This window comes from Lathyrus oleraceus, chromosome 5, assembly GCF_024323335.1.
Source record: "Lathyrus oleraceus cultivar Zhongwan6 chromosome 5, CAAS_Psat_ZW6_1.0, whole genome shotgun sequence".
NCBI classification, from domain to species: Eukaryota; Viridiplantae; Streptophyta; class Magnoliopsida; order Fabales; family Fabaceae; genus Lathyrus; species Lathyrus oleraceus.
In genome coordinates, this window is record NC_066583.1 from 251,047,396 (window position 1) to 251,073,862 (window position 26,467).

The 26,467-nt window shown below is 36.9% G+C and overlaps 1 long non-coding RNA gene across 1 annotated transcript; it reads right to left on the bottom strand.

Moving 5' to 3' along the window:
* Nucleotides 1-12,193: 12,193 nt before the first annotated feature.
* Nucleotides 12,194-13,363, bottom strand: LOC127083566 (uncharacterized). The gene is made up of 2 exons (XR_007788469.1): nucleotides 13,058-13,363; nucleotides 12,194-12,422 (listed from the first exon to the last, which is right to left on the bottom strand). It is a non-coding gene; the product is annotated as an uncharacterized LOC127083566 (long non-coding RNA).
* Nucleotides 13,364-26,467: the final 13,104 nt, after the last annotated feature.

A 26,467-nucleotide genomic window follows, 5' to 3' on the forward strand; every position in this document is an offset into this window, starting at 1 on the left:
GTTGATCCTGCAAAAGTAAAAGCAATAAAAGAAATGCCTGAACCGAGAACAGAGAAGGAGGTTCGTGGTTTCTTAGGTAGATTGAACTACATTTCACGGTTCATATCTCACTTAACAGCCACGTGTGAACCGATATTCAAATTGTTGAGAAAAGATCAAACGGTCAGGTGGAATGATGATTGCCAAGCGGCGTTTGAAAAAATAAAAGAGTATTTGCAGGAGCCTCCGATTCTGATGCCTCCTGTGGAGGGAAGACCGTTAATTCTGTACCTGACAGTCCTCGAGGGGTCTATGGGGTGTGTATTGGGGCAGCATGACGAGTCTGGTCGAAAAGAGCATGCCATATACTACCTTAGCAAAAAGTTTACCGACTGTGAAACAAGATATTCACTGCTCGAGAAAACTTGCTGTGCTTTGGTCTGGGCTGCTCGCCGACTAAGGCAGTACATGTTGGTTCATACCACTTTGTTGATTTCCAAGATGGATCCAATCAAGTACATTTTTGAAAAGCCAGCATTGACCGGACGGGTTGCGAGGTGGCAAATGATTTTGACAGAATATGATATTCAGTACACCTCTCAGAAAGCGATTAAGGGGAGTGTATTATCTGATTACCTCGCCCAGCAACCCATTGATGATTATCAACCAATGAAGTTTGAATTCCCTGATGAGGACATCATGTTTCTCAAATCGAAAGATTGTGAGGAGCCGATCCCGGAGGAGGGGCCTGACCCTGAATCCGAATGGATTCTGATGTTTGATGGGGCCGTTAACGTGAATGGAAGCGGTGCTGGTGCTGTTTTGGTTACGCCGAAAGGATCCCACATTCCTTTTGCTGCCCGGCTAACATTTGAGTGCACCAACAACGTAGCTGAGTACGAAGCGTGCATATTGGGAATTGAGGAGGCGATTGATTTGAGAATCAAGAACCTTGTCATATATGGAGATTCAGCTCTGGTGATAAATCAGGTTAACGGGAAATGGTATACGCATCAATCTCATTTGGTTCCGTATCGAGATTATACGAGGAGATTGTTGACGTTTTTTACTAAGGTGAAGATGCATCACGTGCCCAGAGAGGAGAATCCTTTGGCAGATGCTTTGGCTACTCTGGCTGCCTTGATTAAGGTGCAGAGGTGGAATCAATTCCCCAGTGTGGAAGTGGGACGTCTGGATAGACCGGCTTATGTGTTTGCTGTTGATACAGCGCCTGATGATGAGAAGCCGTGGTATTACGATATCAAGCGCTATCTTGAGACGCAAGAGTATCCTGAGGGAGCATCTAAGAAAGACAGAAAGACTCTGCGGAGGTTGGCCATGGTATTCTACCTGAATAAGGATGGGGTTTTATATAAGAGAAATTTTGATTGGGTCTTGCTCAGATGTGTTGATGATGCAGAAGCAAGCCAATTGATGAAAGAGGTTCATGAGGGATTGTTCGGTACCCATGCCAGTGGGAATGCCATGGTAAAGAAGCTGCTGAGAGCAGGTTATTATTGGATGACAATGGAGGCCCAATGTTTTAATTTCGTGCGGAAGTGTCATAAATGCCAGATTTATGCTGATAAGGTGCACGTGCCTCCAAATCCATTGAGCTTAATGTCGTCTCCGTGGCCGTTTGCTATGTGGGGCATTGATATGATTGGAAAGATAGAGCCTACGGCTTCGAACGGGCACCGGTTCATATTAGTGGCTATTGATTACTTCACTAAGTGGGTAGAAGCAGCCTCTTATACGAACGTGACGAAGCAGGTTGTGGCCAGATTTCTCAAGAGAGACATCATTTGCCGATATGGAGTTCCCGAGAGAATCATTACTGATAATGGTTCTAATTTGAACAATAAGATGATGGCAGAGCTGTGCCGGGAATTCAAGATTGAGCATCACAATTCTTCTCCCTATCGTCCGAAGATGAATGGGGCGGTTGAGGCAGCCAACAAGAATATAAAGAAGATTGTGCAGAAAATGGTGGTGACCTACAAGGATTGGTATGAGATGTTGCCGTTCGCGTTGCATGGGTACAGAACGTCGGTGCGTACATCTACTGGGGCAACTCCTTTCTCATTGGTATATGGGATGGAGGCTGTATTACCTGTTGAGGTTCAGATTCCTTCTTTAAGAGTCCTGATGGACGTGAAATTGCGAGAGGCTGAATGGGTAAGGACCCGGTACGAAGAGTTGAGCCTGATAGAGGAAAAGAGGCTAGCAGCCATCTATCATGGGCAGTTATACCAGCAAAGGATGAAGCGTGCTTTTGACAAGAAGGTGAGACCTCGGGTATATCACGTAGGTGATATGGTGCTGAAAAGGATCCTTCCTCCTCAAAACGATCGAAGGGGCAAATGGACACCGAATTATGAAGGTCCGTTCGTGGTTAAGAAGGTTTTCTCTGGTGGAGCCTTGTTGTTGACGACCATGGATGGCGAGGATTTTCCATCCCCTGTGAATGCGGACGCAGTTAAAAAATACTTCGTATAAATTGACCCGCTGGACGAAAAGAATAAAATAGTCCAGGCAAAAATGGGCATCCCGGCGAACCAAAAACAGAAGAAAGGTTCGGGCAAAAATTAGGGATAAAATGAAAAATGTACACCCGGCAAGTCGAAAACCTGAAAAGGCGACTTGGGCAAAAAAGGGTATCCCGGTGGACTGAAAACCCGAAAGGGCGGTCCAGGCAAAAGAGGGATTGAAACGAACAATTGCGTCTAGCATGATCGTTTGCGCTTTGGTTAAAGCATCATGGATAATACCCGGTAGGGATCAATCAGAATCGTCTTGTTCAGAAGGCAGAAAGCACGGAGAGTCTGAGGACATATGGGGTGTAACCGAGTTGGAACTCGATGAGATTACGGGTTTCACATTGCCATTAGGATAGATTTTTCCTTTTGAGCGCAATTACCTCTTTTCAGGAATTGCTTCCCTTTGTATTGCTCATTTGAGCCGCACTTTTCCAATCAATAAAATGCATATTCAGTCAAATAATTTTGTTTTTGTTTTTCATTACCGCTTTGATTGCCAAAACATCCGATTATTTTGATAAAGAATCTTTGCATTTTAAAACATACAGGTTCCCTTCCAATGCATGTTTATAAGATTGAAAGCTTGAAATCTTATTTGGAAGGTTGAGTGACCCAAGTGTTGAAATCTTGACACGCCTGGGGCACGGTTTTATCTGACGATCTGTTTTGCAGGTACTGTTAGATATTTTCACTCACTTGCAGGTTGTGATGTGGAAGCTTTGTAATAGATCCCCAGAGAGTTCGCTCAGGGATAAACGAATGAAGAATGACGAAGACGTTGCGGCGTACGACGATCCTTGATGGTAATCAAGAAGACTCTTCAAAGTCGGAAGACTTGAAAGTATGCAGTTCCCCGCAGAGTTCGATCAGGGAAGAAGGAGGAACGGTGGAGAGACGACGAGAGACGTCCGACGACCATTGAAATTACTCAAGAAGACTCTTCAAAGTCGGAAAATTGAAATTTCTGTATAAATCCCAGGAGTACGTTTCTCGTCGAGCGCGGGGCGATTTGGAATACAAGATGAGGGAGCAGGAAAGGTCCAGACGAGTCTGGGAACTCTCAAAAGTGGAAAGCTGATACGAGACTGGAAGGTAGATACTGTGGTTCGACGAGTCGACGGGTGTTCTGTGCCAACTTTTCTCATTTCCCAGCTAAGTCCCCAAGCAGAATTATAGGACTAGCTCCTCAGCAGATCCAAGGTCTGTGACCTCTCCAGCCGAATCAGTATGGTTATACCTGGCAGGTGTACAACGGTGTCTCCTCAGCAGTCAGGTCTGAAGGTTGCTATTCCCCGAGTGGAGCGGGTTCAAAGAAATATATCTCCAGCAGTTCCCCGAGTGGAGCGGGTCTTTTTCAAAGAAATATATCTCCAACAGTGTTCATCCTACCAAAGGATTGAACAAGTCCCCGTAGCGGACTGATTTTGCATCCTCAGCTGAGTTGATTCTACCTATGGATTGCATGGGTTATCCCCAGCGGAGTAATATGCGTTTCCCTAGCAGGATCAGGATGGTTATCCCCAGCAGGTGATAGAGTGATGCATCCCCAGTTGAGCCTGAAGATTGCTATTCCCCAGCGGAGTATCTGTGAGCATTTCCCCAGTGAAGTCAGCAGGTATCTGTGAGGGTTTTCCCGAAGCGGAGTCAGGATTGATATCCTCGGCAAGTCAAGATTGGTGTATCCCTACAGAGTGTTGGTGGTGCTTATCCCCAGCAGTTTCCCGAGTGGATTGGGTGCAAAGGAGGTTCTTCCTCAGCAAGGGTTGCTATTTCCCAGCAGCAGTGTTATTCCCCAGCAGGGTGGAATTGGAGCGGTGACGAGTTCCTCAGCAGAGTGTCTCGTATTCCCCAGAAGAGTCCCTTGAGGGGGATACCTTTTTATGCATTCATCATGTAAAATAAAGCATAGCATATTGCATAGAAAAATAAATAATCGCGTAGCATTTCCATAATTATGGAGCATTGCGCAGAAAAAGATCATGCATCATTGTTGCAAGCATAGAGCTAGTCTCAAGCCGTGGTTACCGTTTGAGAAGTGGTTGTGTCAGACAACGAAGGTGTTACTCCGAAGAGTTTAGCCTCATGATTGGATCAGAGATGTACCCCAGTAGTGCGATACTGGAGGAAGCTTTTTCTGTCGGGCCGAGATGGGAATGAAGATTGGAGAATGTTACGCGATCAGCGCGATTCGAGCCGTGGTTACCGCTTGAGGATTGGTTTTGCCGGACAATGAAGACGATACTCCGAGGAGTTCAGCATTGTGAGCAGTAGTATTTCCCAGTCATCAGTAAGTGCCTGGTCGAGCTTTCTTTGGTGTCAGTAAACATCATCATTCGATGTCCAGTAAACGTCGAGTTATTTCCCAGTCATTGTTTAATGTCTGGTCGATCCTTGTTTGATGTCTTGTCAACATCATTGTTTGATGTCCTGTCAACATCATTGTTTGATGTCCTGTCAACATCATTGTTTGATGTCCCGTCAACATCCTTGTTTGATGTCCTGTCAACATCATTGTTTGATGTCCCGTCAACATCCTTGTTTGATGTCCTGTCAACATCCTTGTTCGATGTCTGTCAACATCCTTGTTCGATGTCTGTCAACATCATTGTTCGATGTCCTGTAAACATCATTGTTCGATGTCCAGTAAAACGTCGAGTTTCTTCCCAGTCATCAGTCAGTGTCTGGTTGAAAGTGTTACTCTGAGGAGTGTGGTACCATGATGTCAGATCAACAGTGTTCCCCAGTAGTGCGATATTGGAGGAAATGTTTCCGTCGGACAGAGATGGAAATGATATCAGAAGACGTTACGCGATCAGCGCGATTCCGGGGTTCAAATGGAGAAAAGGAGATGTTGCGACATTTTTGGAGATCGGGGTTCAATCAGAGAAGAGTATATGCTGAGGCATTTTCTGGGGTTCAAATGAAGATGGAGTTGAAGATTACATCCGGGATGAGGTCCTTAGGATCGTCTTCTGTTCATGTGTCACCTTAGGCTTTGGCGGATGCCAGTGGAGGTCGTTATAGGTGTCTTCTGAGGAAGAGATACACATGCTACCTTCCGTTGTGAAGGGTTACTCTCTGACATGTCGCCCTCAGAGTGGTTTGGTGTTAGTTCCGTCGTTGCCAGCGGAATTATCACGAGAGAATGGAGAAAAGGAAATGTGGATACATTTTCTGGAGCGGGGTCCAAATGGAGAAAAGGAAATGTGGAGACATTTTCTGGAGAGCGGGGTTCAAATGGAGATAGAGTTGAAGATTATATCCAGGATGAGGTCCTTGGGATTATCTTCTGTTCATGTGTCACCTTAGACTTTGGCGGATGCCAGTGGAGGTCGTTACGGGTGTCTTCGGAAGAAGAGATGCACATGTTACCTTCCTTTTGTGAAGGTGTACCCTCTGATATGTCGCCCTCAGAGTGGTTTGGTGTTAGTTCCGTCGTTGCCAGCGGAATTATCACGAGAGATTGGAGAAAAGGAAATGTGGATACATTTTCTGGAGACGGGGTTCAAATGGAGAAAAGGAAATGTGGATACATTTTCTGGAGAACGGGGTTCATTCTGGCGATCGAGAGTTATCGTCAGGCGACTGGGGTTCAAACTGGAGATGGGGTTCATTATTTTGGCAAAAAAGGAGCGCTGAGGCATTTTTCGGGGTTCAAATGCAGAGATTCGAGGATCGTTTGCGCAGAGAAAAATTTTCGGGGTTTAAGAAAATGAAAAAAATAGAGAAATTTTCGGGGTTCAAGAAAAGCATAAACAAGAGAAGAGAATAATAATCCCGAGTGGATGTGTGGTGTTCAGGCCATGGTTATCCCTGAGTTACCATTTATTTTGGTATCCAGGTCGACGTTTCAGAGTTTGTTTCTTCGCCGATGCTGACAGGCGTTGTTGATTATTTTCCCATCAGAGTGCAAATTGTTCGTCTGTTCTTGGTATTCAATCACTCTTCATCCTGATCATCCGAAATCCGAGGCTATTTCGTATCGACAGGTTCACAGTGGATTGAATAGGGGCAGCTGTAACACCTCAAAATTTGCCCTCCTCTATTGGGACTAGCATTAACATATTTGCATATCATTTTAGGACATTAGGCATTTCATATTGCATATCATGTGGTTACATAGTGCAAGCCATCTTCCCAAGTCTTAATCAGGAGATGAGGAAGTTCAAAGGTGCAAGCTAGGGTTTTACTGACTGATCATGGCCATCTGAGGATTGGGCTGAGATTAGGGTTGCATGATTCCCAAGGGTATTGGTCTTCATCTTGTTTGAATTGATACATCATCATCATGTTTGGGTGTCATCAGAAGATTGGAGAAGATTCCTTGAGATTAGGGTTTTGACCACTGGTCAACCCTAATCAGTTGTATTGGGCCAATCAGGGCTGGATCAGGAGATGAGGTTTATGATGGTTATGAGGTTCATTTTATGATTATATTGTGCTTATTGAGGCTAGGGTTTCACCCTTGAGCCATTTCAGTTGAAGATTGGGGCTCAGATTGATCAATGCATTGCCAAATTCATCTATCAGATGAAAAGTCAACTGTGGTCAACTGTACATGATCTGGTGGATTTGGAGGTGGAAACAAGTTATACACACTTCATTCATGTTGGAACAAGTGTTATATGACATCTCAAAGCTTAAGAATGAAGAAAATCAAGTCAGGACAAAAACTGCCAAAAATAGAAAGTGACTTGTAGCTGAAGTTTCCAAAAATGGAAAGTTTTTGACCTCAAAAACAGATGTCCAAGGAAGCTTCAAATGAAAAATTGTTCAACATGACAGATGTAGATCTTGTTCTCACCTTTCCAAAAAGTCCAAGAACTTGAAAATCCAATGTACGGTTTGCAAAATATGGCTCAGTGAATTTCAGAAAAGACCGTAATCAGGAGGCCATAACTACCACATACTTTGTCCAAATTGCAAGTTCTTTATATGCACAAACTCCATTTGACATGTACTTTGAGGGTGCATCATTGGATTTTCCCAAAAATGGCCAAGGCAAAAAGTCACTTTTCAACTGGACAGCTGAATTGGACCAGGGGCAAAATCGTCCAAATCTCAAAATAATTGGAATTTTTGAATGGGACTTTTTCCAACACCTCAGGAATGGCATTTAGAATGTGTTTGAATTTTCATTTCATGCATAAGGCTTTTAATTTGGATTTTGTCTTGAAAAATGGAAATGACAAAAATGGACCAAATGCATACACATGGTGAATTTGAGAATGGAGCAACCAATGAGCATGAAACAAGTTTCTACAGTTCACATATGATATTTAGAAGGTGTATGTGCTGTCAAAACAGGTGGCACTAGCTGTCATGGTGAAATTACAATTTTGCCCCCACTTTGAAGATAACCATTTACACTAACTATGCATTTGGCTAATTAAGTGGATTAAGGGATAATTAAGCATTCATATATATTCATAATCCCTTCCTAATCATAACAGAAAAACACATTCTCCAAAGTTGGATCAAGAACTCATCAAATTCTCTCAAATTCATCAAAATCTCAAGAACACTCCAAATGCAAAATCTCATCAAACTTCATCAAATCTTAACCGATTCTCGAATTTCTTCTTGATTTGAACTCCTCTCATCATCATCTCAAACTGTTTTTGGTCATTGGAGCACAAGGAGTGGTAATTCATAGCTGTCCAAAAGTGCATCATTCATGGTGAATCTTGAATTCGAGCATTAGAAGCCATTACATTCGAATCCAACTCTTCTACTCACCTTCTACTAGTGTATACTTCACCTGTTTGGAGCTTATTTGCAGAAAGAACGGCACGAAATACACTGCCATTTCAGGTTTGGAGTTTTTTCGAATTTCAAGATTCAATGAATTGTTGTATGCTTTGTGTAGAGCATTGATCGTAGAGTACTGTGATGCTTTCGGTTTTGCGAATGATGTACCGTAGGCTGCGCAATCTCGATTTGAAGTTATGATCCAAAACCCTAACCTCATCGATTCGTATGATTTAGGAATGGTTAGACAAAATTAGGTTCGTATTTGGATTCTAGGTTAGAAGACCTTTCCAACCATATGCGGATTGTTAATTTTCGTTAAGATTTGGTGTTCTTCATGTTCGCACTTTTTCTGGAAACGCGTGAGGAAGAGAGAGATTTTCTGATTTTTTTTGAGTGTTTGATCCAATTTTTGGTTTGAAAATTTGAATATGAAGTTTCCCGCTCCCGCCTTTAAATTACAGAAATGCCACTCTAATTTAATTAATTAAATTCAATATTAATTCTAAAAATCATAAAAAATATCTAACACCTTAGAAAAATCATAGAAAATTGTAGAAAAATCACAAAAATGCAAAAAAAATTGTGTTGACTTTGTCTTTGAGTGTAGGTTTTTTTTGACCTATTGGTCAAAGTTGTGCTTGGCAAATATTTTATTTGGCATAGGCTTTTCTAATGTATGTCACATTTTGATACATTTTGGCAATTTGATCATGAAATACTCATATCATAAAATAAATGGCTGAAAATTTTTGTGGTGGTTCTTGACTCATTGAGGATTATTTATATGTAAATTTCATGAATTTTTGATGCCTGGTTAGAGAGCAGCAAATTCTGGAACTTAGGTGTGACAATTTGTGTCACACCTCTTGATGTCAACTTGTTGAATTTAATTGGATAACCTATGCATGTTGGAATTGGCTGAAATTTTGCATGATGACTTGTTGATATGTTAGGATGTTGTATGAATTTTTGTAGAATTTTTCACTGCCTTTTCTAATTGATCATGATTTTTCATTTCTGGTTGTTGAAATTGCAAGCTCATGTGATACATGTTGGTAGATTGATTGGGAAATCCTCATATTGTATTGTATGGCCATGAAATTTGATATGCATGAACTAGACACGTTGTGTGACCTCCCTGTTTTGGTCTCATCCATTTCTTTTTTGTTTTCAATGAGATATGAATTTTTGAATTGGATGTATGCATTGATGGTGTGAATTGAAGCCTATAATTGTGTCTGTTTTTGTTGATTTTCATTGACATGGTTCCATTTGCCCAATTGAGCTCAAATTTGACATGGTAGACCTTGAATCCCCCCTGTTTAGGTGTAATTAATTTGAGAATTTTTGGATGTGTTTTGGTATGGATTTGAATGCAGTACTTCTGTTTGTATGTTTGATGCTTCATTTGAACCAATATGGATTGTTTTGTGCATGAATTGAACATGATGGATGATATAAACATGAGACCAATGATGTTTGCTCTTGTTTGATGTTAATTTGATGTTGGTTAATGAATACCTTGCTGTTTTGAGTTTTTTCTTGCTTTTGGACCCTAGGCTTGGCCTAGTGGTCTAGTTGCTAATATTTGCTTGGTTTTTCAGGATCAAAAGCATAATGTACATGGAGAATGATCCAAATCCAATTTTGATTGATGTTGTGGATGTTTGTACACTAACATAACATTGTTTTGTAGGTGTTGGAGCTTGGGCTTAAGCCTTGGGCTTGTTTTGTGTTGTATTGTTTAAACTGTTTGATTGTTTGCTGTACAGTTTGTCTGCTTGAGTACTGACTGAGTTTGATTGTTTCCAGGTACTTTAGTTGCTCAGTTCCTTGTGAACTATTGCTTTGCTTTGCTTTGCATAAGCAATTTGCATTGAGGTAACTTCTTAAAACTTCATGTAGTCTGGAGACCCGGCTGTTACCGGGCCGGGCAAATTGTCTGAAGTCCTCCTTAAGAGGCAATGCTTGTGTATGTTTATTTTTAAGCCAAGCAGGAAAAGCCCTTCAAGTAAGGCAATTGGTGGAAGGTAGGGACAAGCAACCTGTCCCCCACTATTCAGTGAGTCTTCTCCTTGCTCCCATTACATGGTTGTAGCATTGAGATCAAAAGCCCAAGATCTTGTGCAGTGCACATTGAGTCAGAGTCATCGAGTATAGAAGGGTTCCCCTATTCTGGACCCATGCTCATTTGTCAGCTCTCCCTGGTTAGGGATAAGAGCTGTGAGGTCTCATCCTCACTTCATCCCATCATCTGCTTCACCTTAGCCTCGTAATGGCAAGGTTAAGAGCAAACATAGCCTGTACAGACGATTGCTTCGGCAGTCAAACCTGATTGATTGAGCCCCCTTGTTTGGCTATAGTGCGTGTTATGTGGATATCTGATTGACATGCTTGTTTGAGATACCTGTTCTCATTTGATGATATATGATTGTATGCTTGTGTGCTAGCTTCTTTCCTGGTTAGGTTAGTTTGCTTATGCAAGTAGGATAGAAAACCGAACTTAGGGTGACTTTGCATGACAACATTAGGCTCGAGTCTCAGCTCCCTAGTGTCGTGTTTTCCCCTCGGTTTCTGGTTAGCAATTTAGTCCCTTTCAGGGGAACTACATCGCCCTGATCCTCGTTCCAGACGAGGTATGTAGGCAGGGGGTCGTGCGAGACCTCTCCGGGCAACCTTTTTTTCTTTTGTGTGTGTTAACTTGTTATCTGATTGTTTGTTTTGGCTCGGATGCCGACGTAAGCCCAGTGATTGGCTGTCGGGCTCCACGTTTGCCCCTTTGAGTGTGTTTTGGTTCGGATGCCGACGTAATTCCATCCAGTGGTTGTCGGGCTCCATGTTTGCCACCCTTGCTTGTTTGTATGTTTTGTGTTGTTTGGCGTGCGTAAGCCGAACTACAGTGGCTCTGATTCTTGTTCCAGACAAGATATGTAGGCATAAGGTGCGATACCTTATCGAGCCCTTTCTTCTTAACCCCACCTGCGTTCCCTGTGTGTGTGTGTGATGTATGTTTATAGCAACCTTATCTTTCTAGGACGTGGATCCCGTCGAGTACGACGGACGTGAGGGGTGCTAATACCTTCCCCTCGCGTAACCGACTCCCGAACCTTTTCTCTCTGGTCGCGAGACCATGTCTTTCCAGGTTTCTCTGAGCGTTTCCTTTCCCTATCTTGGGATAAATAACGTTTAGTGGCGGCTCTGTGTGTTTTTATTTTCGAGGCTCGCCGGTTGATTTTTCGCAGGATGCGACAATAACCTTCTGGTTTCTCCATGTAAATCTCATCATCGAGGTCTTTATTTAGGAAATTTGTTTTAACATCCATTTGATGAACTATAAGGTTATGCAAAGAAGCTAATGTAAACTATACTCTAATTTGCGTTGTTCTTGCTACTGGTTGTTATACCCTAATTTTGTCCCATCTTTTATTTCTTTACTCTCAATTTAGTCTTACATGTTGCACTGCATAATTTTAAGTTCCATATGCGTTAAACATGACATTTTCATTGGGCCGTGCATTCCATCAATTATTTGGTCATTCATTTGCATGCATTTCAATAGAGTCAAAGATGAGTTTGACTTTCTTATGATCTTGTTTAATATTCTCATTTTTATTTTTTCTCATATTGCATATTCTAGTCCTTCATTGCCATAAATTTAAAAGATAAAGGCTAAGTCAACAGGTTGACCTTTTGACTTTGACTTTTTGTTAGTTAATCAAATGTTTTTTTTTCAAAATTATTTTAAGTTTGTTTTTAATTTTGTTCATTATTTCACCTTGTGTGACTTATATCGAATATGAGTGAAGCTAAGATAAGGAATCATTTTTATTTTTATCTTATTTGACTTATATGGGAAATGTTACTCTTTTATTCCCAAATAAGGTTACAAATTAAAAAAAAAATATGGTCAAAAAGAGAGCTAAGATGGAATATTGGAATTCTATTAATCAATTCAATGTTACATGCTTTTACACATAAGACAAAAAAAATTAAAATGAAAGTTATTACATGATTACATATTTTATACAAATAATAAAAAATAAAAAGAAAAAATAAATAGGTCAACATGGTCTGCAGCTTCTTCATGCGAGCAACTCATGATAATATGCCCCCATCAAAGATCCATATCATCATCAGCACGGAATTTACCTTGGAAAGTTCAAACGAAATGCATCACCATCAAACACATATGAAAAGTTTGAATCAAACTTAACTGCAACATAATAAACGTGTGAGCATACACAACACATATACATCCATCATACCTATCACATACATCATCAGCTAAAAACAAAAATGAATGAAAATACCTCAGCAATGCTTAAAACACATTTCACCATCCTTCACCCAAATCCCTTGATTTCAGGGATTAAAGAGAAATGCTCTAACTGAATGATTCTCCCCAAAACTCCACCTCACCATCTCTCAAAATTTCACATGAGTGAGGAAAATATTTGGGAAAAACTAACATATTCTTCACACGAATTTCACTCCATCCTCACCACATTCTCACTCCCCTATAAATTAAATATTCCACTGTTTCACAAGGACACACAAAAAAAAAGGTATCAAAACTCTGCTAAAAAATCACTCAAAAAGAACCCCTCATTCAAAGGTCAAGGAACCCAAACCTCATCAGAGCTTCACAATGAAGCTCTGAGCAAGGTGACGTAGACCCCACGCCAACCTTACAGTTAAAATCTAAACAACAAACTATAACAACTAGAAGCAACGATTAAAGGAAGAAGTAGACAAATCAAAATAGAGGAATGAGAAAAGGATACATAATTATGGATTCTTCTCCCTGGTAACTTCCGAACGGCATATTCCTCTCCCTTTTTAGCTTTGTTCATTACTTGCTAGAATTACCAATGATTGTTGATACTTGAACTGGATATTAGGTCTAGATTTGGTTTTAGGGTGAGATTTAATATAAGGTTTGTGTTTGTAAAAATTTGATTTGGGAAAGGTGACCGGATTCCGGGTTAGGATTCACTCCAGTTGAGTTTTCCAGTTGAAACTCAACCGAGTTTATGGTTGCACGACGGAAGAGGGGGAGACAACTGGTGTTTCTGATGAACATCGGTGGAGATTCATAATATATATATATATATATATATATATATATATATATATATATAGAGAGAGAGAGAGAGAGAGAGAGAGAGAGAGAGGGAGAGAGAGAGGGAGAGAGAGAGAGAGATGAAAGTATTTGGTTTGAAGAGAGAGAGAGAGAGAGAGAGAGAGAGAGAGAGAGAAAGAATGTTCAAAATGAACTCTCCTTTATCTAAAGTGTGTATTTTGTGCATTTATCCCCCCTCCCCCGTTGCATGCTGGCCACATGTCCTTTCCCATGTCCACTTGGCAAGCGTTGGCTTCAGATCAGCCTGTGGACCTTGTGTGGATCCCCCCCCCCCCTCCACACACACACACACCATGGTATACACACACATTTTCAGCTTTATGATTTCTTGCATGTTTGATCAAAGGGTCTGGGATGGAATCAACAAATGTTGGCTTTCCCTACCTTAAGATGATTTGATAACCAGTGTAATGGGACCTGCAAAATGGGCTCACTGCTCACACCACTCCTTTTTCTGTACTTTTATTTGTTTGTTGGGTCATTTGGGCTTTGGAGTTTGTTATTTGCAATCACATTTTCTATTATATGCACCTCATTTCATTTAATTATTATTATTATTATTATTATTATTATTATTATTATTATGTTATCTATTTATTTTGATTATTGATAATTAATATTAAATGAATAAATATAATAATGGATAATAATTTGAAAACTATTTTTCTCATATTCAAATATTCTATTATTTATTTTTATTAGTTTTATGTATTTATTTATATATTTATTCCAAGTTAAATAAATAAATAAATATTAATATTAAATAAATAAGTGAGTAAATAATTACATGATTTTCAATGACGATTAAAACCATTGGTCCAACGCCAAGTGGGCTTTTCCAAACTTTAGTCCAACACCAACTAACATTTTAAACCCAATGAATTTCATTTCGATGTGATTCAAATCCATTTCCCAATTTACACATAATATTAAAATCTTTTCTTAACAAAAGTGAAAGAAGAGAAAACTTGGAGTCTCGCATTCCTTGAATCCTCGAATGATCGGTCTCACGGACATACGTCTTAGGGTTAGCCGTTTATTCTTTATTTCGTTTCTAAGACACTTAATATTAACTTGGACAAAAAAGGACCGTTGGAGTCTAGAATTCTAGTGGAAACCTTGAACAATCGATTCCAAGCCACATGTCTTGTTCATATCGAGCATTCGTTGTCCATCAGACATATTTCATAAAAAGGAGAAATACGACTTAGCGAAGCCCAATCGCACGCTCGCAATATGGACTAAAAAGGAAAGGGGAAATATTGATAAAACCCAAGAAATAACGACAATGATTATGGTCATCACAACTAAATTGATCGATGTATTCGCAAGTGCACGAATCGCGTCAGAGTAATATAAAAGATTATCGATCACACAGAGACCAAATCGTCAATCTATCGATTACTATTGTTACGATGTTTATCTAAGGCCTTACAAATGAGATATTGATGTTGCAAAATAAAAATAAATAAAGAAAATGATAAATACAGTGCAAATAAAGATAGGCTTGAATGTATTTCATGTCAGTTAAACGATGCTTCGATTGTCTAAATAGAACTACTTATGGGGCAATATTTTCTACTCTTGAAAAGAATCCATTTAACAGGAACTGTCACTTTCGCGTATTCAGAACCGAGTTTACCCTTAAATTGAGGCCTTTTATTGTCACTTATAACAGGTGCGCAGAACGCTAAAGTAGTAAACCTATTTTTAAGAAATAAGACTCGTAAGCTTAGTTGAAAAGTGATTTTGATTTGGAAAGTTTACCCAAGGAGTTTCCTGATTTTAAATCTATCAACGCGTCCGAAAACAGTATCAAAAATCATTTTTCCTTAAAGTGATAAAAAAATCCTAGTTAACTAAGCCAGGGTGCTTTCACACTCCTTGAGTAGTTAAAATTAACCAAGTTTGTTTCAGAAAACTCGAATTAAAAATCAAAACAGCCCCTAAAGCATTTCTACAGATGCAATATGTGAAACATCTCTTTAACCGCGATCCTTACATTCTAACCTTTGAAAGATTTAGCCAGACATGGTAATACAAACAAATACAACGATATTTAACATGATGAAAATAAGTTTAGAATGTAAGGCGTGAAGAATAAGTAAAGCGTGTTAAACAATTAAAACGAGCAGTAAAGATAATGGCGAGAAAATTAAATAAAGTAAAGACAATGGCAGAAAATTAAATAAAGTAAAGATAATGATAGAAAATTAAATAAAGTAAAGCATGACAAGGAATTAAATAAAGTAAGGTATGGCAAGTAAAATAAAAAGGCGATTAAATTAGAACCTGCTCCAAACAGAGGCTTTAAATCTGGTACAAGGAAGTAAATGAACCTCTGACTGTGAAAATAAAGATGACGGCAAAATCAAAGTGTTCCAACTCAATTACACTAAGGTGCGATAACCCCTCGATGTGACGGATTATTGCTTTTACAGATGATATTATAGTCTTAGTGTTATAAACTAAGTTGGATCCTTTGGAAGTGAACTAGAACGACCTATTTATAGAGGAACTCAACAACATGCAAAGATCATGATGCCTTTCAACTGCTCTTTAATGGGAATGCGGAATTCAAAGGTGGCGCCCGCCACCCCTCCATGGCGCCCTCCATGTGAGTAAATAGGGAAGTTCATGGAATCGTGGCAGTTTCCTCCTGGTTGAGGGCTGATGTGTCATGGCTTCTCCTATAGTGGCCTCTATGCAGAACGCCACGAGTACAATATTTGCCGAAAACCCTAATTTTTTGGTCTTTTTGCTTTGTTTCTTCTATAAAGGTCCTCAAAGAGCTAAATACCTGAAAACAACACAAAAGAAAGCATAACACAAGCAAAATGATAATAAAGACCTATAAATCATGGTTCTGTAGTCGATTACGCATGGGGAAGGTATTATCACCCCTCACGTCTATTGTACTCAATGAAAGTTATTAGGTTAGTTGTACGCGTTAGTGTTAGCTTAGAAATGTTAGGCTTCTCGAGTTATTAAGAGGTAAAGAAAGAATAGGAATTAAAAAAAAAAAAGAGAAAATGTTTTTGGATTTTTTTATTAATGTGCGAAGGAAGGAACTAAACCTAATTTTTTTTATTAATGGGTCTGACAAGATTTACAAATCCCGATCCTACGAATCTCCGGGTACAATAGAGAACTCGAGGCTTATTTAGTTCTAGGTAGAAAATATTTTTTTGTTGGTCGATTTTAGCGAAAGCTAATTTGTGTCAATTAACGAAAACATTGTTGGCTACCCAAAACAAGTGGAGAAGGGGATGTTTGCATCGCGACCGAATGGATTAAAAATCAACATTACTGGACAACGTCATAAGCTTACTCACATGTTCAAGTGGATGAAATATTGTTTTGCATCGTCTTAAGAAAAAGTAGCTTTTGTTTGAGAAAAGGGTTTAAGGATCAATCACACGACTGAAGGAGAATTGCCATCCAAGGCGCAGCGGAATATAAAAAAATTCTCCTTTCATGATCCTTACGAATGGGCATGATCAGTGATAGAATCATTACCTCTTGTGGCGATTCAAACCTTTGGTGCAGATCTCTGATAATGATCAAAACCTTTGATACAGATCCACGGGGTGATCACGAACGTTGAACGATGACAACGTCTCTACTCAGTCCACACGAACGGATTCCTTCAATCGCAGTGCTAGCTGTTTGTGAATGAAGGCTTTGAGTGAGAGAAAGAGAGATACGAAATTCCAACTCTTCAGTTGTGTTGTATTCCCATACAAAGCTTCTGCACAAGAGCTTTATTTATAGAACCACTTGTGTGGGCTTCAAGCCAAAAGCCCACTTAAATGTATTTTGGCTCATATTTCATAATATGCCAAAATCACTTAAGTATTTGGTACCTTACCATACTTCGTATTCTTCTTAAGTACACCGTACCTTACGATGTTCCTTAATTATTCTATCTCTCATCAATCCGTCCTTTGTGTGTGACCCTATAGGTTTTTGCGACGTTGGCAATTATATTAAATCACGCATTTAACATAATAAACAGTGAGCGGTATCTAGCAACACATCACTGCTACCCAAGTCACGAAAATGTCATGTGATCTGACAAAACCTCCTGTGATGATAATTATGTGTATAATTACCCCTTTGCCCTTATGTCTATATTGAACACAAGGTATAGACCGTGTCACCCTTGTCCAATTCAATATTGGGCCCATAGACATTTATCCTGTTACGCAGGATTGGCAAATTCCATCTAGGACACTCATGTCCCTCAGCATGCTTCGTGGAGTACCCATCAACTGTCTTTATGGTTATCCAGTTACAGACAATGTTAGATCAGCAACAAAGCACTCGATTCTACATCTAGGATCCATAGTGGTTTCAGGTCGAAGAGTGGTATACACTATTATCACCATGAGAATAACTTATGACACTTTGCATAACTTTCTATATAGTATTCTCATATTGGGTCAATCCGGTATAAATATTACTCCTAATATTCATACCTATGTTTAAGACTTGATAACTCTTTATCCATGATCCATGAGATGTGATCATCAGTCTACAAACATAATAGTCGTAATGCTTCAATGTTATCCCACTTCACATTAAAGCTCGACTACGGATACTTTAAGAATAGTGCCCTTATGTTTAATGTGTTCTCATGATTAAGTCACACTTAATACATTAAACGGACTATCTATTCTAGGGACTTTATTAATCAACCATAATAAAGAAAATGCCTTTTATTATTAATAAATAATTCGATACAAGTACTAAAAATATTGGCCTCTAGGGCTTACACCAACAACGACAGCGAGAAAATAGTTTGATTGGTTTGAATGTGTTTTGAGTAATGGAGAGAACTTGGATGGGCAAGATATCCATCTCGAATCCTAACCTCAGGAGCTCATGGTATCCACCTTGTTCCTTTTCCATCTTATTTGCAAAAGGTTTTGATATCTCTTAGATGTTTTGAGATTTGATTCAGAAAAGGTTTGAAGAAACCGCATTTACAGTTTTGAATGATGGCGAGAGCTAAGATGGGCAAGATAGCCATCTCGAATCTTAGTCTCTGGAGCTCATGGTATGCACCCTATTTTGTTTCCATCTTTATTGAAAAGTGTTTGATAAGCATTAAGTATTTTTTATTTTCATTATGAAAATGACTTGATATTGGATCAAGCATTTGATTAGAGATTGCAAAATGGTTTATATAAAAGTTTGAAATTTTGGAAGTGGATTGAAATGGAAAGTTATTGGGAAACTACTCTACATTGGATCGAACATTTATTTTTGTTATTTTTGAAAAGGGGTTGATTTTATTATTGTATTAGAAACTAACTAAACAAAACAATAAAGAAATAAAGCAAATAAATTATTACACATCATGGGAGTGGGGATACATTTTGTCGAATGAGGATATGAGATAATAAAATGATTAAATCAAAACCTAATTAAAAAAACAAGTAAATGAGTGTATGTGCACGAGGAAATGGCCTCATTGTAAGAAGGCCCAAGAGTAAGTCGTGTGATAGGAAATAGCAACAAAACTTCCTATGTACAACACACATTCATAATAATTAAATCGAAAGAAACGAAATGAAGTGCGCATGGACTAATATCATGATGCGAGGATACGAATCAATGTAACATAACGCAAGGACGTACAAGGAAAAACCCTAGGTAATGTGCTTAAAGTGGGTTTGTGCATATCAACAACAAATGGGATGTCGTATGCAAAGGGTATTAACGTGGATAAATACAATCAATATGTCGATAACAAAATCGGCGGCATAACAACATAAAAATGTCGGATCCACGAATTAAAATCCGATGTTTAGCAATTAAAATAAGTCGAAGAATGGAACAAAACCCCACATATATCACACTTTATTAATCATCAATATTATGAAATTACAATTATCGTAATCGAAATAAAAGTGGAAAAAATAAACACGAAAATAAAATTACAAATGAAGTGTAAATGGAAATAGTCAAATGCTATAAATCCATAAATAAATGAAGATTTAATCGATTAAAATGAATGCTAAAGAAAACAAAACAAAGAGTGGAAAAATTCACAAAAATAGGGAAGTGTGGCAAGAAAGTGTTGAACACATGTCATGGGAATTGCAAGCTAGAGCCTTAGCCAACTTAACCATTATTCCAATACATCAAACAATGTCTATGATAATATATAATGGACAAATACGAAATAATGGAAAGTAAAATAAAAGGCAAAAATAAGAAAGGGGCACGCAATTCTCAAACCCAAGTCATAGGGGGTTGGGAGACCTAAGGCTCAACCATCCCACCCATTACCTCAACTTGACAAAACACGACAGGAAATAATATATAAGGAAGCAAAATGAAAATAAATTAAAAAGCAAACAAAAATCAAGATGCAGGCAAACTCAGAGATTGTAAATCAAAAATCACCTTCGTGAACAACAGGGTTCTCATATTATTCTTCGCATCTTTGACCATAAAACTTCCTCTTCAAAATTTCACAAAGCCAACGATATGCTTGAAACATCAACCACAATGAACTCGGCATGCTTGAAAACAAAACCGTGAACTTCCTGTCAAAATATCACCAGCTAACAGACGATGGAAACCGTAATGAATCTTTCATTCCAAATATCGATATCATGCAGTTCTAAACCAAACAATAATGTTGTTGTGAAAAGCATCACATAGTGAGGTTCAAAAGAGATGCAAGCCGCTGACTTAGCCTAACATCAACGTTGTGGTTCACTAAATCATTTTATGAGGTCGACGCAGTTTAATATCCAAAAAGGAGTCAAGCCTTCAAAGTAATGCTACCATCATCATCCTCTTTGGAGTTAAACAAACGCTTTAACCGCGATGAATTAATATTACTGATCTAGGTTGTTTTTGTTCAGTTTGTCTGAGATAAGAATGATGCAAATCGAGTTATCGTTTGTAGTGGTTGTCGGTGTTACAATTTGGATGATTGTTGGTTGGAGTGAGGAGGTGTATGGCCGAAGCTTGTTGTTGTAATGGCAGTGAAATAGTGGCAGTTGGAGGAACTTCACCAGAAGAAAGAAAATAGTACATGGTTAGTGGTGTATAATATGGAATTGAGGGTTTGTGGTGTATGTGCAGTGGTTTTGAAGAAGTTTAAAGGTGGCGGCGAATGCAAGGAAAAAAAGTGAAGGAAATGGGTTTTTCAGTGGCTTGGCTGAAGAAAAATGTTTGTTAATGGAGGAAGGAGATGTTGAATGATCCAAGACAAAGGTGATGGTTTCCAAGAAAAAAGAAAAAGATTTTTAGTTCCCTCTTTTTCGGGTCTCTCTCTCTCTTATGTATTTTGTGAAGCTTCAACAAACTAATTCAAACATATCACGTGGATCCTCCTTGATGGTTTTTTTTATCAATTGACCTCTTTGTACAATTTGATATCCAACTTATTTGTCAACCTACATTTATTGTGGTCACAAAAGGGAGAGAGACCACTATTCTAATACTGTTGTCATGTGTGTCCCCTTAGTGGTCCTCAAAAAAACCTTTTATAAAATCAAATCCAAAACTGGCTATTTGAGAGAGGATCCAATGTGAGGGTTAGGAATGAGTGATTGCCAAGTGTCACATGTTTGTTGGCAAATTAACAAAATTGATTTTTCTAACATTTACTAATTAATTTGAATTATAATAAATAAATTTGGGAAATCAAATAAAAATAAAAATACCCAACACAAGATCAAACTAAATGCATGAATAATTCTAACTAATTATGCTGATCATTTTGACTAAAAAATAAAAATAGAAGGATAAAATATGAATAAAAATTGGGCGCAAAAGTGTTTGAAAAATTAAAATGAATGCACCACAATGATCAGCGCGAAGTAAGCTTCTCGAAAACATACAGGTTTTTGTTAAATTTTGAAATAAAAAATGTCTGGTTAAAACGCTCAGGCGAATATAAATGCGACCAACAAAGTAGTCAAAAAAATAAATCGAGCACACCAGGTTAAACTACGATAAACGTAGATTAATAAAATTGTTGTGTGCAAGCTCGATTTTGAAATTTCTCACCCGTTGATTTGACATACATTTGAAAATTCGTTCAGTCGATTTTCCTGTAGATCCAAAAATTTGTTTTGACTGGCATTCTATGCATTATGCAGTATGAAATGTATGTTATGATATGAAGAGATGTAAATGCTACGATGTATGTATTGATTCGGTGGTTCAAGGTCAAAATTAGGGTATGACACCTCACATTCCAATGAAACCCCGAGTAATTGGTCGCAATGCTCATGTCTCATTCTCATCGATTATTCGTCATTCTCCTAAAAAACACTTAACACATCAAACTTATTTTCTTGCTCTCGTGCGACCGAAAACTTTTTACAAAAGAACATTGCTTAATATGCCCTAATGTGTATACAAAGTATCGCTTAAGCTTCCCTCCTCCCAAGCGTACAAGTCAACGTTTAACCGTTAGAATATGATCTAAACACTTGTTCAATAAAACAAACCAACCCACAAAATGTAGCCTTCTACCAAAAACTACGTGGTTTTGAGTTCTCCATCGCACCTGGAGATATGTAGGAGCGAGATTCAACGTCTCGTCAAACACTATAACAAAAACACCCAAAAATATATTTTGTCTGGCACACAACTATGTCACTTTGAATTCCTCATCGCACCCGAGGATACGTATAAGCAAGACTCGTAAGCTTGTCAAACACCCTAATAAAAACACTTTTGTGACCCCTTTTATTTCCCTTTTGCACTTTTGATCATTCAAAGAAAATAATTAACATAAGCTAACATTCAATCGCAAGTTTAACTAAAAGGTTACCGTTGAGTACAACGAACGTGACGGGTGTTAATACCTTCCCCTAGCATAATTGACTTCTCAACCCGAATTTGGTTACGAAAACCATCTTCATTTTCTTTTAAGAGTTTTATCGATATTTTTCGTTTCCTTCTTTGGAATAAATAAAGTTCGGTGACGACTCTGTTAGAATCAATTCTTTTCGCGAGCGTTTCGCGAAGGGTCGTATTTTTTGAGATGCGATACTAGTACATATGTGTATAAATAATCAACAACTCCCTTTTTTATAAGACACTTGGTTACTAATCTATCATTTTATGTGTTTGGTTTACCGACACTATGATATTTCCTTCTAAACATCCATTTGTATCCAATAGCTCTTGATCCTTTAAGTAGATCGATAAGTTCCCAAATGTGATTTGACGTTATTGAATCCATTTCACACAGGATAATATCATTCCAAAAAGAGGTGTCCCTTAAATTTAATGATTCCTTATATATCTTAGGATTATATTCACCTTGAAAATAATAGGAATCTTATGAATAAAGTTCTCACTATTTCTTTCTACTAGATAAACGAAATAAGTCGAGAATCGATTTTATTCAATCATAGATCCTTAGCCTTTCAGACTCACTTGTTTTATCCTAAGTTAGGGCTGTGTTTCAATAATCTGTGAAGATCTTTTAGTTTGTGTTTCAATAATCCATGGAGAATATTTCTCACGAGGTTCTTTATTTGTGTGAATCTTGTATTTCTTATCCTTCATGACGAAGTTCTCAAAGAATTTCACATTTCGGGATTTAATAATTCCATTAGACTCCAAATTCAAAAGTATATATACTTTAATAGTAGGTGCATAGCCTATAAAAGCACATTTGATCCCTCGAGGGCCCAACTTATTAATTTTCTTTCTTTCGGCTAGACAGTTTTGTTGTGGTGTACAAAGTGCATAAAATTCATGTATAATATCATATTCTTCATAATATGCATCAAATTTAATAGAAAATAGTTTCCGCTCATATCACTCATAAGGACGGTTATACTTCTATTTAGTTGATTTTCTGCTTCCGCTTCAAAATTTTAAATGCATTAAAGGTGTCATCTTTATGATTTAAAATATATATGTGTCAATCTAGAGAAATCATCAATAAAAGTAATGTCACTTTTGTCATTTAATTATTTTGTGTCACATACACAGCTTTTGTTGTTGTTGTTATCATTCTTCCATTGTCAATAAAATAGTTAATAATCATTTTACTTTGAAGTTACACTTTCACTTGAATATATCAAAAATATATTCAATGCATTAAACATTTATAGCAATCAACAACTATGATATAACTTGTATTTTATAAAGTGCTTTAAACATGAAAGTTATATACACCATATTAACTAGCACTCATTATAATTAATTTATATTCTCTTAAAATAAATATTTTATTGCATAATTAACAAACGCATCATAGATCATATGTCTTAGCTTTATGTTTAACAATATTCTAAGAATCACATTAGAAAATAAACAATGAACCAAAATAATTAATATATTTTATAATTTTTTCCTATAAATAATTTGTCAACTTTCAATAATTAAAAAAGTACAAATTAATTTTAATTTCAAGATGATCAAGATATAATATTTACATATTTGCCTGCACATATAATACGAGATAAGTAGTTTTAAATTTAATAATTCTTGCACAAACAACAATATAATTGAAACATACCTTTCATTTTTTTTAACTTTTTATTTATACCATGTTATGTTTCCAATATATGCACCATAAATTCACATTCATAATAATTTTTCAAAATATTTTATCCACACATGAATACATTATTCATCTTGTAATATTTTAAGTATTAGTTATAAGTCGATATAATTTTCTTATAGAAGGAGACTCAAACAAATGTCAAAATAACACTTAAACCCAGAGGATTAATTTATTTTAATGGTACTAACAAATTGTTTTCTCATAAATATATAGTATATTTATAGTCCACTTATATTTATCCATTATTCTTTCAATGCATTAGACATATTAACAACATCTCAATATATTTACTATCAATATCAAATTGCATAGAAAATAACTAATAACCAACAAAAAAATGTTTGCATGGAAGAGACGAAGAGTAATCTAGTATGGCATGTTAAATATGTATCTTTCACCATTGTTATGAATAAAAAATATGGATGTTTATCTCTCCATCAAAATTGTATCACAAATTAATCATAAAAATCATAAATCAAAATATTGTAAATTCTAAAATATTATATGAATTAATTGTGCATCTTTCACCATCATAGAGAAATGTTATCATATTTTTTTCAAATGCAGCCTTTAGTATTAATCACAAACAAAATATCTTTAATGGAATATGGAGAAGGAACATCTTGTCTTGGTTCATCACTTTGATTCTTGAAACAGAAGCCACAATTGTCATTATTTGTAATACTATAAGATTGTTAAAAATTTATTATAATTTAAATAGATTGATGATAGAATTATGAACGAATCACTTTCTTTATAGTATTTCAATCATTCTCAAATTGTCTTAGAATCAACGCGCAGGAATACTGATGGTTGTAGTATTCAACATCAAAAGTAAGTATTTGTTTATCATATCTAGAGGGACTGATGCAATCTTAATATCGTTCAACAATTGATATAGTTTAAGTGAATATCGAGTTATTTGTTTGCATAAAGTACGTAATGTAAAATAGGTGATTTGATAAGTAAAGTTTCAAAGATAAGATAGCTTGCTGGGATTGGGATTCATCCACCGATTACACATACATTCTTATGATCAGTTATACAGAGATTAGTTGTTTGATCAATATTATCATGTATCGCTCGCCGATACTATTTATATCTAAACCCGACAAGAGTTCAACCAAATTATTTAATTGATGGTCTCTCGGCCTATTCAAAAATACGATAACATTAAGATTTGATACTAGGGTAAATGTTAAACCTAAATCTATGTCTAGAATTTAGCATCTAACATCCTAGATCGAGATTCAAGAGTATTTTTCTATAACGGTTCGAATCTATAAGTTAAACAAGTAAATAAGAATAACATCAACATCAAGAAACAACTAATTCATATATAACACCATGATCATAATAAATACATATGGTACCAATGGATTACATTCAATCCCAACAAGAAAGAGATTTAGCTACTCATGGTAGCTTTTATTATAAAGGAGAAGAAATAAAGATAGATGAGCATCAATGGTAATTTCCATGTGATTTATACGTATCTAGCTCGTATTCTTCAAGTTATAATCTTCTCTCTGTATCTTTCTCTCTAATGATTTATTTCTCTCAAAATCTCCAAGAGTCTTTTACTAAAAAAATTTGAAACTATACATAGTGGATGTGTCATGTTGCTCTCGATTGGATAACTCAACATCTCAAACCTGTGAAGACAAGCTTCCTACAAGATTTTTATGAAGACAACATATCAAGTTCTCCATATCAAAAGAATGGAAAAAGAAGATTATTTCAACATTGCTCAAGTTTTTCATGGATCTAGGAAATGTATATGGAATTCTTGACAATATACTCCTAGTGCTCAAAAGTTTTTATCATACATTAATATGATCACTCTAAACTTTTTCTATCATGATTATTTGTTTTAAAATGATGTTTAAAAAATTGCATTTTCAAAAGTTTTTTAACTTAGAAATTTTTCAAAGTTTTGGCTATGTCAATCGATTAATGCCATATTGCAATTGATTGATCAAACTTTCTGTTTTAGATTTTTCGTTTTTAAAGCTGGACCAATTGATTGGTGTTGTATGTTAATTGATTGATCTTAGTGTATTTTTTCAATATTTTGCTTATGTCAATCGATTGGTTATGAGGGTCAATCGATTGATGCTGGAAATTTTTTGAAAAATCTGAAATGTTATTTCACCATTCTTTGCATTAATTCATCATAACTCTTCATGGCAAAAGCTTACATCTTTTCATCAACAAATCTCTGATTTCTATTCTAACCATTGCCATGTTATGATTGAAGGGATGCATTCATACTATAAATACTCTTTATATTTTCATTACAAAATTCACCTCTTTCAAATCAATTTGCAAAATCTCTATACATTTATTTTCATCTATTTTTCATATTAAGATACTTTTGAAAAAGAATTTTCATATCATTTTCTTCAAAAGTACTCTTGAGCACTTAGAGATTATTTTGTTTTGAACTTTCATATTGAAAGAGAAGAAGATTCTAATCAATTGATTAAA